This window comes from Sardina pilchardus, chromosome 8 (genome assembly GCF_963854185.1).
Source record: "Sardina pilchardus chromosome 8, fSarPil1.1, whole genome shotgun sequence".
Classification (NCBI taxonomy): domain Eukaryota; kingdom Metazoa; phylum Chordata; class Actinopteri; order Clupeiformes; family Clupeidae; genus Sardina; species Sardina pilchardus.
In genome coordinates, this window is record NC_085001.1 from 30687172 (window position 1) to 30700865 (window position 13694).

The window sequence follows — 13694 nt, forward strand, 5'->3', positions numbered from 1 at the left end:
CGCAGAGAGAACGCATCATACTATCAATACATTCATTACAAAACCGTACGACACTGAAATTTGCCCTTTTAAAATATATATGCCTAGGCCTAATTCATGAATGTTGCGTTTGCCAAAGAGAAAGTAATCATCGCCTATGGCTATTCTAAACCATGAAATGTGTCAATATAATATGCTTCATTACAGAAAATAGGCTGCACATGTTCAGGAAAGGTGTTATGTCCGAGATAGTCCATCAATTCAACTATTCAACTTTCTAATGCACCGCCGATTTACTGCTGCGCGATGCATGCCGCCTGAAAAACTTGCGTACACGAGTTCAGACTAGACGTGAGATTTGAGCGTAGCCACCGATCACATTCACATTGATAAATGCCATACTTTGCGTGGAAACAAGCGTACGCCTGTTTTACGCCTGTTTTTGGTCGTACGCTCGTTTGATAAATGAGGGCCACTATGTTTTTAACATAGTAGTCTTGAAACAAATAATCCCACATGATTTACATATTTAGAACTGAATGTTTTCATGTGTCTTTATGTTTTTATATGTCTGAGAGCAGGTCAAAATATGCACAAAAATGTATGATTGTGTTTAAACTCTTATGCACATGCCCCATTTTTTGCCCAGCATTGCACATCAATCATCTACTTAGGAAGGCATTGCTCCTACATACTTTGGCCTATCAAATGACCTCTTTGGAAAGCTGAGACCCTGTAGTTTCTTAGGAAACAATCAGGATAGCTGTGTGATTAAGTATGTGTGTTTATGCGTGCGTGTGTGCCTGCTGTGTGTCTGTGCTTGTCTGTGTGCGTATGTGTGTGTGTGCGTGTGTGTGCGTGTGTGTGCGTGTGTGCGTGCGTGCGTGCGTGCGTGTATGTGTATGTGTGTGTGTGTGTGCGTGCGTGCATGTGTGTGTGTGTGTGTCTACATGTGTGTGCATTTATCTTTGTATGTGTGTGTGTGTATGCGTGTGTGTGCGTGTGTGCGTGCGTGCGTGTATGTGTATGTGTGTGTGTGTGTGTGTGTGCGTGCGTGCATGTGTGTGTGTCTACATGTGTGTGCATTTATCTTTGTATGTGTGTGTGTGTATGCGTGTGTGTGTGTGTAGTGTACAGTCGCTACATGTACACTACATGGTCCCCCGTGAACCAAATTGCACCAAACTTGGCATACATTCAGAGGGAGTCATAATGATCCTACACTTTAAATTTCATGCAGTGTGGAACCTGTCAACCAAATATACCTGCGATTACAATGCCCCATTTTTGCTTTCTCAACTTTGACTAGGTGGCGCTATACATGAAATTAGTTGTTATGGGATAGGTTGACATGGCCCCCTAGGCCCTACAGTTCTCAAGATATTCACAGAAAACTGTGTCTACAGGCCAGTTGGTGTACAGTCACTAAATGTACACATAAAATCATTTATTATATGGCCCCCCCATGAACGGAGTTCCATGAACCTTGGCATGCATTCAGATTCAACATCTCAATTTTGCTTTATCATTTTAAACTAGGTTGGTGAGAGTTGGCTCACCAAAATGAATGAGCACAGATGACTTTTTATCATTTTGCATATTGCTGTTAATACAAAACTCAAAAGTACAAACCAGCACTGGCCCTCAAATAGTTTAGCACAGAGACATCCAATGGACTGACGACTATAAGGAGGAACTCAGTGACTGTCTGGACGAAACGGACTGGCAGATCTTTTTTGACTCTTGCGCTGACCCACACGAACTGACTGATACAATCACATCATATTTAATGTTCTGGGAGAGTAATATCATTCAGACCAAGACTATTAGAGTTTTCCCTAACAACAAAACATGGATACTAGTGATTTAAAAGTATGCATAAACGAGAAAGAATGTGCGTTTGCACAGGGACATGCAGATCTTGTAAGGGAAAAAAGATGTGAACTAAGGGCCAAACTACAGAAAGGTAGGTTGGACTATGAAAATAAAGTGGAGAGGCGTTTTTGCACTGGCAATGCCAAAGCTGCTTGGGTTGGATTAAATCATATGATGGGTAGAGAAACCAAGCAAAGGGGTGCTCTCACAGGCCTGTCCCTTCCCTATCATCTGCAAATGATTTAAATGTCTTCTACAGTAGGTTTGATACAATGGATTTTTCCACTGAGAGGGATGAAGTGTGTAACTCCATCCCAACATATAGTCCAATCATCCTGACAGAACATGAAGTTGTTGCAAGTCTGGCCCGCATTAAACCTAATAAAGCTGCTGGTCATGATGGCTTGAGGGGCAAGGTGCTTAAATTCTGTTCTCACCAGTTAAAGGGGATGTTAACAAGTTTATTCCGAGTACTGCTCCAGACATCTACAGTTCCCAATACATGGAAGCTGTCTAACATTGTACCCATCCCTAAAAAACCTGGTGCAACAAAATGTAATGATTTTCGACATATTGCACTTACCTCCATTTTATGCAAATATATGGAAAGGGTGGTGAGCAGGCACATAACAACCACTGTATCCAACACATTAGATCACCTACAGTTTGCATATAAATTTCAAAGGGGCACAGATGATGCTACTGTAACACTGTTTAACACCCTTGCCAGACTTGTTTATAGACTTTACATCTGCTTTTAATTCTATGCAAATTCATATTCTTTTGCAGAGACTTGTGGACCTGGGGTTTAATGGGGGGATAATTCAGTGGGTTAGACACTTCCTATCTGACCGCCCCCAAAGAGTTATCCTTGGAAATGTCATGTCAGACTTGAGCATACTGAATACTGGGGCACCTCAGGGTATATTGTCACCCTTGCTTTTCTCCATTTACACTAATGAGTTTAAGATACATGGGGAATATTTCAAACTGTTTAAATATGCAGACGATATGGCTCTGATTGGTCTATTAAGAAGGGGAGACTTGGAGAGAGAACAAGCCTACATCCATCATGCAACATCTCTTCAACGTTGGTGTCAGGGTAGTTTTCTAGAAATAAATGTCTCAAACACAAAAGAACTCATTCTGCGAAATGATAAGGACCAGCTTCTCCCAGTTATCATTAAGGGGCAATCAGTTGAATGTGTGTCTGATTTTAAATATCTGGGGACTTTTATAGATAGCAAATTGACGTTTAGGGAAAACACTGAGTTTATTTTTTAAAAAGTGCTCCCAGCGCCTTTACCTAATCCGGAGGCTTAATAACTTTGGTGTCAATAAGGACATCCTCCAAATAGTGTATAAAAACCTAGCGGAGAGCATTTTGTCCTTTAATATGATTATGTGGTATGGCAACCTAAATGCCAAGTGGAGAAGCAAACTTCAGAAAATAGTCAACATGCATGGCCTCAAAGATTAGGGAAGCCACAAAAGCAACTGAGCATAATCTACATAGAAAACACCATAAGTAAAGTCAGAAAAATCATCAGTGACCCCTCCCATCCATTATACAGCAAATTTGAGCTTCTCACCTCTGTCGAGGGGAGTTGAATAACAGACAGGCGACAGGTCTTAGGTGAACACTCGAATGACGAGCCCCCGGTTTATTAACATTAATTATAACCGTAGCGCCCCTACCGGGCTAACAATGATATAGCTGGCCAGCTAACACCACATCTCTCTTTCTTTATAATAGCCAAACACAACTAGTATAAACAAGACTTCATAAATGTCATAAATGTGTGATTAGCAGAGTGAACCACTAAACATGAGTCAAACACAACTAGCTTAAAGGGATATTCCGCCATTTTTGGAAATACGCTCATTTTCCACCTCCCCTCGAGCCAAACAATCGATATTTACCTTGTTCCCGTTCATCCAGCCATTCTGTGAGTCTGGCGATACAACTTTTAGCTTCAGCCTAGCATAGATCATTGAATCGGATTAGACCATTAGCTTATCACTTGCTAGCTTCATGTTTAAAATTTTCCCATTTAAAACGTGTCTCCCCTCAAGTTAGAAAGTGCAATAAGACCAACTGAAAATGAAACCTGGCGTTTTTCTAGGCTGATTTGACATGGAACTACAGTCTCATCTGGCGTAATAATCAAGGCAACTTGCAAACTACTGGCACTACTACTGCTTGATGTCTATGGGGACTATTTTCAGATGCTGCGTACGATATCACTGCGCCTATGGTAGGGGAGAACTGGGACAATTGTAACAGCGGTACAAATGTAACAGTGTTTATTTCTCAAGACATGGTGTAGCTACAGAAACGTAAATAGACTCATATCAAGGAATTATCTACAATCGTATAGCCATCCAAATATGAATGGTCTACTGTACATACAACCAGAGATATTAAGCAAAAAAAGAGCCAAATTCAAGCATTGCGATTTTTAAAAAAAAAATTTAAACCGCAACTGTTTGTTTAAGTTTGCGTCGCGAAATTTTTATGTGTAGACTTCAATCACATGCCATTCACGTCAGTCCCTCTGTTTCAAGTTAACATGAGTGCCATTTGATTTATATAGTCATAGCAAATGCAATTAAATGAATATAGCCGCAAGCGGCGATGGCGGGCCCGAGCACCTGCGGTGCGGACCCATGACATTTCAGACTCTAACAAAGCAGCACGTGCCTTGTGTTGATGCCCATGTCTAGGTTATGTCAGTAAATGATTTTGTGCAGTCAGAAATCCACAGAATCTGGAGGAAGGAACTGAATTGAACATAGGCCTAATTTACAGAGAGAGCATACAAGACTGTAAGCAAACATATGTATTAGTGTTGCATTGATATGCATATTGTTTTGCCATTGTTTTCAACTTCTCTATATAATCATCTCTATTCACCTTATTCACGCTGTGGTCATTGTAAACCAAAACTTGGTTATGGGGTCCGCAAACCATTTCATTGTTGTGTTCTATGCATCTGCCAGTAATTGCTGACAGTGTGTTAATGATAGTTAGTGTACCCCATAGCCTCCCTTTCGTTTACACATGGCTGCTGCGTGAATAAGGCAAATAAAAAGGTGGAAGATGTCTACATGCCGCGGTTATTGGCTAATATCTGTGTTCGATGGACAGGGCTCAGCAATAGTTAAGCCATAGGTCTTTTGTTTTTCGTTCAAAGACTTACTTATGATGGTCTTGGCCTGTATCCAAAAAGCTTCAGGCAGTTCAACTGAAATTAAGTGGAACATTGGGTGTGTTACCAGCCTTATCAGCCTGAATAACCAGCCTTGTAGCGTCCCCTAACTCTATTTCCTGATTAGCTGCATTCTTGAAGGTTGAAGATGTTTAGGCATATCAAGTTATATGAACTTCAAGATATAACTTTATGATTCCCTTGTTCAGTTCTGCGCTGGATCTGAATTACAGTTTATCTCTGTCACTTTGGTACATTTCTTGAATCATCCTCAAGATTTGCAAAACAGTAAGTGCATTTCTCAAAACAATTTGTAAAAATAGCAAAACATGGATTACCTGCAAAAGCCAGTTCTTGCTCAAAATCCTTAGTTCATTTTGTGTTAATGCATAGCAGTAACTCTGAAGTATGTGATTTGTGAGTAGTCGTGATTTATGTGTGTGTAGTGACTACACTCTTCCAGTGTCTATGCATGTTGTCATTATTGCGCTTTATCTTTATGTACTGTTCTTGTCACTGTTGTATTGTTGTCTTATTGTACATTGTACAGTACTGTCCAGGGATTAAAGCGAAAAAAAATCCTGAGCCTGAACTTTTTTAGACTCGTGCATGCGACTCTATACGACACTATGTTGGTCGATCGATTGGAAACCGGTTTACTTTTTGGAGTGTTTGCACACAACACAGGCCTTGTTTGTGATGTTGGACCCCAAGAAAGGCCAATAGGTGGCAGCAGTAGTCCAACACACTACAATATGGTACATGTAGCATTTAGTATTTCTTTTTATATCAAGTTTTGCTGCTAATCTTTGTCTTTGACAGGTTACAAATTGACCTACAATCATGTCATGTGTCATGTTGTCAGGATATGTGAAATTGGATGGCAGGCATTTGAAGAATAAGATTTAGTTGCAACCATTTAAGTTAAGGTATTCAAAAAAAGACAATGATTATCTTTCTAAAGAGTAATAACAGTGTTTCCCACAGATTAGAAGGCAATGTGTGGTGGTCGCCTCATGTCTGACTTTTTATCACTTTGCTTTCACATAATGTGAATTTATTTATTTAATGATTTTTTAACAAGATGTAAAGCACACACACACACACACACACACACACGTAATTATTTATACATTCTGTATACTGACATTTCTGATATTGAAGCCTCAAAATATTGTAAACAAAGTAGCATAGTTGGCTAGTTTAACATACTCTAGCTGGTTGGACTGTTCAGTGTCCCCATGTGTGTTTAAGTTTCAAGGTAAGCTCATACTTTTTCTCTTTGGGACAGGCCCTTTAAATTTTGGAGTTGAAAAACATTGGTATTGAGATAGTCAGTCAACTTGAATGCAGAGTTTTAATCAGATGTGTGCACTGCAGCATAGCCTACTAATGATGCTAACCGTATTTAACAATAATTCAGCAAGTCGTCTTCTGTGCGTCATTGCGCTCACGATTGTGAATGTTTTGTTTGGATTAAATGTGCATGTAGAGGGGCGGGTGTCCATTGAGTGCGCACAAGAGTGGGCCAAGGATAATTCGTTTACTTCTATTCATGGGTTTCATCAGGTCCCTTTCCACAGGTGTATAAAATCAAGCAGCTTGATTATCAATCCAGACTACATAGTGCTTGATTAGTACACCTGTGGAAAGGGACCTGATGAAACCCATGAATACGGTTTGGTAAAGTTGCACGCATAGTCTACACAATTTGCGGAAGAACTTATGCTTCCACCCGCAGCGTCAGGTGCATTAGTGCAGGTGGCGCTATGGAGTCCCTAAACCACACCCGAGGCCAGAACTCTGTCTCTGAATAACTATAGCAATAACACACATGCCCACCAAATTTGGTTAATTTTTGTGAATGTACATGTCAACCACAACAGACAGTGGGCTAGGTGGCGCTATAGAGTCTCTAAGCCACACCCTAGGTCAGAGCTCTGTCTTTGACTAGCGGTAGCAATAACAGTCAAGCCCACCACATTTGATTAATTTTCGTGAATGTATGTGTCAACCACAACAGACAATGCACTGGGTGGCGCTATAGAGTCCCTAAGCCACACCCTAGGCCAAAGCTCTGTCTCTGACTATTGATAGCAATAACACACAAGTCCACCAAATTTGGTTCATTTTTGTGAATGTTTGTGTCAATCACAACAGATAACGTGCTGCAAGGTGGCACTATAGTCCCAAAGCCACACCTTAGGCCAGAGCTTTGTCTCTGACTAGCAGAAGCAATTCCACATGTAGCTGCCAAATTACATCCAATTTAAAACCTTTTTTCTGCCTATAACACCAACTTCCTGTTTCTAAATAAGACATCATAATTCAAACCTTCGCCATTTCAATATACTTCAAAAATTAAAAAATCTGGTCGCAATTCCTCTTGAGCAACCCCTCAAGATCATTTTAGTACTTGTATGACATGATTTCGATAAACCGTCTGGGAGAAGTGTTTCAAAATACATGATGTGCAAAAATCATAATCATAATCATAACTCAAATTCCTCTAAGATTCACTATGTAGTTTAAATGTGAAACTTGTTCAGATTAATACAACACACATGCCTACCAAATATGGTTCATTTCCATGCATGTAAATGTCAAGCACAAGAGACAATGCGCTAGGTGGCGCTATAGAGTCCCTGAGCCACGCCCAAGGCCAGAGCTCTGTCGCTGAGTAGCATTACCAATTCCACACATAGCTACCAAATTTCAAAAGTTTTAGAGCATGCCAAGTTGGTGAAAAAAGGCAAAACGTGGCCCAGAAGAAATTTAATCTGAGCAAAAACAATAGGGCCTTGCACCTACAGTGCAGCTACCTACAGTACAGCCACCTCGGTGCTCGGGCCCTAAAAATAAAAACATGACCTGTGCGGGTTAGTTGTTACGGTGGCGTCTTGCTGTCACACTAGAAATGTAAAAAAAAGGCTCAGTATCAAGTAATTACGTGAAAGTTTCTTGTTATAACAAGATCTTTTTCAAGTTTTAACAAGATAAGTTTCATGATATTTAATTGTCACATTATTTCATGATAATGAGATTTTCACGTTATAACGTGAAAATATCATGTTGTTTCAAGATATGATATTTTCACGTTTTTACAAGACATTTATCACGTTATTACTTGAAATTATCACGTTATTTCATGATAATGAAACTAAACAGAAGGAGGGGCAAGAAAGGCTGGTTATTAGGCTCACAAGTCAATCAAATTCTATGTTAAGTTTGGTTTATGGCGATTTTCCAGTTTTTAAACTTGTGGATGATATTGTTATAAATGCAAACACCCAAGCATTGTCCAGAATATTCTGCACCTGTATGCAGTAGAGTGGCAATCGGGAGAGTCGGGAAGAATCCCGGTGTGGCGTTTTGGGCCATGCTGATGATTAGCCTACTGTGATGAAGTGATCTCAAAAAGCTTGTTGTTTTAACATTTCCTTTGCCGTACTCTCCAGCAGCCTGCACTGTGTGACTGCAGCGCTTCACTTTTCACTCCCAGCGGCCTCTCCCCGCAGCCCTAAAAATGACCACTATGACCTGACATGCAAGCTAGCCAAAGCGCCCAAATTGCGTAAACATTCGCAAATGTATCAAGGCCCTCTCTTCCTCTTGCGTTAAGTTGCATTAAGTGGATGGGAAGAAGAAGCAGAACTATCAGGCTGTGTGAGCAGGCTACTCCTGCACCTCTCTGTCCGCCTCCTTAGCGGCTCTCTGCCGATACACAGACTGTGAGAGCAGGCTACTCCTGCTCACCTCTCTATCCGCCTACCCAGCGGCTCTCTGCTGATATACAGCCCTGCTGCTACTTGGTCAGATGGCGACTATGTAGGCTACTGTAGCCTACACACATGCACAAAAACAAACACTCATCAAGCAGCACTGCAATAGCAGCCAGGGTGCATGTTCATAGACACGAGCCTGTTCTCACTCAGCCTATGCTCCAGCCTGGTCTCGTTAAGTTTCGTTATCATGAAATAACGTGATGATATCATGTAATAACGTGATAAATATCTTGTTAAAACGTGAAAATATCATATCTTGAAATAACATGATATTTTCACGTTATAACGTCTCTATGTCAAAATGAACTGATTTTATCACGCATGCGTGAGCAGTTATGATTGCGAGTTATGGATTATGATTTTTGTGCCGCGATCACCCTCAATTAAAGTTAACACAGCAACTTCAAATATCAGTGTTGGACCAAATGCTTCAGACATGTAAGAGATAAGCAGTTTATCAACTATATTAACAGGTTTTATCAAGTCGATATGACCAAAATAAGCATATTTAAAGGTTGTTCTTAGCTAGCATAACATCGTATCATACGGTCTGCAATGGCTAATCACTCATATAATAAATTAGCTTTAACAGTCATTTTGACTTTTTTTGTTGATTATATATGAAAACAGATGTTCTTTGTTTAAGCCAGCAGTGTTTTGTGTTAAAATATGTTATTCATGGGTTTCATCAGGTCCCTTTCCACAGGTGTATTAATCAAGCACCATGCAGGCTGCATTCATAATCAAGGTGCTTGATTGTATACACCTGTGGAAAGGGACCGGATGAAACCCATGAATAGGATTCACGATTTTAACACGATTTTAGCACTGTTACAACCATGACGCTGTACCGTTACAACTGCACCGCACTTTTTATGGCTGCGTCTAGGTTGTAACAAAGGTACATGACACTGTTCAGTTAAATTATAAACAAACTATAAAATATTTTTAAAATTCTACAACAACTAAAAAACAACTTTCATGGAGTATAGATGTATGACTCTGTGCTGGTCAAGTTTCACAGCTCTCAAGTCTATTGTCTTTGTGTAAAGCTAGTTTGAACTGAGACAGTAAAAAAGTCTTACGATTGTGCCGGTTCTCCCCTACGTTTGCAAGTTGCCTTGATTATTACGCCAGATGAGAGTGTAGTTCCATGTCAAATCAGCCTAGAGAAACGCCAGGTTTCATTTTCTTATTGCACTTTCTAACTTGAGAGGAGACACATACGTTTTAAATGGGAAAATTACCAGAAATCTTAGTCACTTTTAAACATGAAGCTATCAGGCGAGAAGCTAATGGTCTAATCCGATTCAATGATCTATGCTAGGCTGAAGCTAAAAGTTGTATCGCCAGACTCACAGAATGGCTGGATGAACGGGAACAAGGTAAATATCGATTGTTTTGCTCGAGGGGAGGTGGAAAATGAGCGTATTTCCAAAAATGGCGGAATATCCTTTTAAACAAGACTGCATAAATGTGTGAATAGCAGAGTGAACAACTAAACATGTTGTCTGTCCCCCTCTCCCACACAAAGTGTTTTTTTTTTTTTACATTGCATCACATTGTGAACATAACACACTTAACTACCAGGGCCAGGGTGGACTACCTGGCCCTGCCACGGAGGCACTCTGGGATTATTCTGCCCGTGTGAGTAGCCACCGGATTATGGTAGATTGGTTTCAAAGTCTTGTAGGTGTATCGGGGGGCCCCGCACCCTCTCAGGATATCGGCGAGGGGCAGGCGGGGGTGACAGTGTCTCAGGATTGTCAGGGACCAGTGGGACATCCACTGGATCGGGCAGAACTGGGTCAGCAGAGCAACTTCCGTTCTTCTGAGCGACAGTGAGATCCCGACGGTTCCTTCTCACTTCACGGCCCCCTATGTCCACGTAGTAGGACCGTAGTGCGTCAGCCTCTCGCCGTACGATACCTTTAGAGTCCTGGACCCAGACACAGTCGCCTGGGTTGAGTGCTGGCAGCGGTTTGGCTCTGTGGCGGGTGTCAAAGTGAACCTTCTGTTTCAGCTTTGACTGCTGTTCTTGTCCTGTGAATGCTGAGAGGTCAGGCCAGCTTGGCTGGAGGAACAGCCCTCTCTGCCGCACCGTTGCTCTGTGGGTAGAGCGGGCTAGAGGTCACATGAGTAAAGTCCCAGGCCCTTGAGAAAAGGCGGAAGGTGTCGGATGAGAATTGTGGTCCATTATCCGTGACGTCCGTAACTGGGACTCCGTTGCGTGCAAACCAAGACTTCATGCGTTCCACAACAGCAGAGGAGGTGGTGTATTGCAGTTTGGCGACCTCAATGGACCGTGAGAAGTAGTCAAACATGACAAGGTAGGTGGAGTCATCTAGATGACAGAGGTCAGCCCCTACCTTCTGCCAGGCGCCATCAGGGGTGTTTCCTGGAAGGAGTGACTCAGGGGGTTGCACAGAGCTGAACAAAGGCGAGGATTGGCTGAAATCGAGATGGCAACTGACAGCAGCATGATGTTGTGATTTATTTCCACAGGGAACACACCCCTGAGAACAGACCAGTGTACAGAAGGAACTGCCTGAGTTCAGTTGCCTTCTACCTCAGTCTTTCTGCCAGACTCCTTGGCTTCCTAGCAAATTCAACTGGGACGAATGTCTTCAAACTCACAAGCTTTTCAGAGATCTCCTGCATGTCACGACCTGATCGACGACACCGAAGAGGGCCAGAACTGCCAAACCACAAATCTAAGAGCCTCCTCATTACTCCCAAACAAACCAAATCCATATAATCGTGGGGAAACTGACTGACCATACCGATACCTGTTTCAAGTAGAGGGGAAACTCTCATGTGGTGTTCCTCATCTGTGCCCTTTGCAAATGACTCATCAGTCCTATCAGCAGCACTTACCTCTGGGAATGTCATGCGGTGACTGGCATAAACACCTGGCTGTGCACACTTATCACATCCTGCATAACCTGAATGGCCTTTCACCTGTTTGATAAAGGCTCTAGCGGGGGCATCACAAATGACCGAACTCTCTATCAGAAACATGTTTTTTTGAGCCTATGACAAATCCCTCTCTCAGCATAGTCAATTCTTGGACAAGGGCACTAAGATACTCTTGCAATGAAGTGGGTTTAGTCTCACCACAAAACAAAGCAATAACAGTGGCCTGCTGGAAACATAATCTTTGTGACGCAACATGCCTAACACTGGCCAGAACTGAGTCGATGAGCTCTTGAACAGTGGCAATCCATCAAAATTAAGCTGCAACATAAACATATTTCTATCTGGAAATTTGGACGACAAATACTCAAAGGTTTTGCGAAACATGTTCAAAATACCAAAATAAAAAACCACCCCACCAGCCAACCTTTCCAGAGTGTACTTGGTTGCCGTTTTTAAAAGGGTTCTCCCATCCTTTGGAAGAAAGGGATGATGCACTCTAAGGATGCACAGAAGAGCAGACAATGCCACCAATGATACACCATACTCAACAGCCCTGTCAGACAGAGCAGTGGATAAATCTAATGGAGGAGAAATCTCGTCCTCCTCGTCATCTTCAGAGACCTCATCCTCACTCACCATGTCGCACACATAGTCTACAATGAAAACGTGTGAAAGAAATGTATGCTTTCACCCGAGCAGCGTCAGGTGCACCAGTGCGACCTAGATTTTTTTGTTCTCAGGCGCACTCTTAAAATTTTTGGGCGCATATGCGACTAAATTGGTCGCACTCTGGAGCTCTGCAGATATATAGTAATTTCATATATTATTAATAGCCTACCACTGTAAATATTTTAAAACTAAAAATAACTAATAATAAAACTATTCCCCAAATTCCAAGTCAAAAAACAAAGTCTGCATCCTCATCCTCGCCATGGCTTGTTTGCTAGGCTCAAGCCTCCTCAGTGCTGGCGCAAAACTTAAAAGAAAATGTTGATGCTCATCAACATCCTCTTGAATGGCCTGGAGCATGCTGTTGGTAGTTGGAGAGAAGCAGAGATAGTACACTGAACTGTCTCGTCTGATTTCTTGACTTCAGCTCTCTCCAGTTCACTATGTTTTCCGGCCTTCAAGCTGTCAGGGTTCTCCATGAGGTCACAGATCTCCAGCATCTTCTTAAAGTATTGAGCCAGAATTGAGGTGGCACGACACCATCGCTGGTCGGCACCATGAACCAATGAACCCACCTGAAAAGATAATATTGTAATTAGATTTTTAGTAATGAACATACCTTTCCCACAATAGTAACATTTTGTTTTAATCAGCATCAGCTCAATAGTCAAGTAGCCTACCATCTGACTATGCGAATTTCATAAATGTCTCCTCCATTGTTTTGTCCAAGCTGCACAGTGAGCCAGGGATCAGAGACTGTGCTACTGCAATGCCACCTTTCTGCAACAGCTCCTTTGCACCGGGATGAGATGATCAATATTTGTCAGGAATACCTCCAGCCACACCAAGTACCTGTAGAGGGGTAGAATATTACTGACTATTAATTCATCACCACTACACATACATAATGACATTGTCTAAGAGTAGTGCATGCGTGCATCTCCTAGTGTTCAGCAGAGCATCAGTAAAGACTGGCACACCCTCGTGCCTAATCTGCACACTTGCTTTGCCTTCTGCAACAGAGTGAAAATAGCACAGTGACCCCCATGTGCATGCCCCCAGAGTGTAGCGCTGTAGCTGCCTAGCTGCATTAGGAGATGGCAATCAGCAGGATAGTGTCTTTGTTTCCTTTTTTAATCCATGAATATAATTCTCAACGTTCAATTGAATCCTTGTATCTACAGAGTGAACAGTAAAAAGCACTGTTAATACAGGCCGTAATATGTCACTTATCATCACTAATTATTCAGGTTAC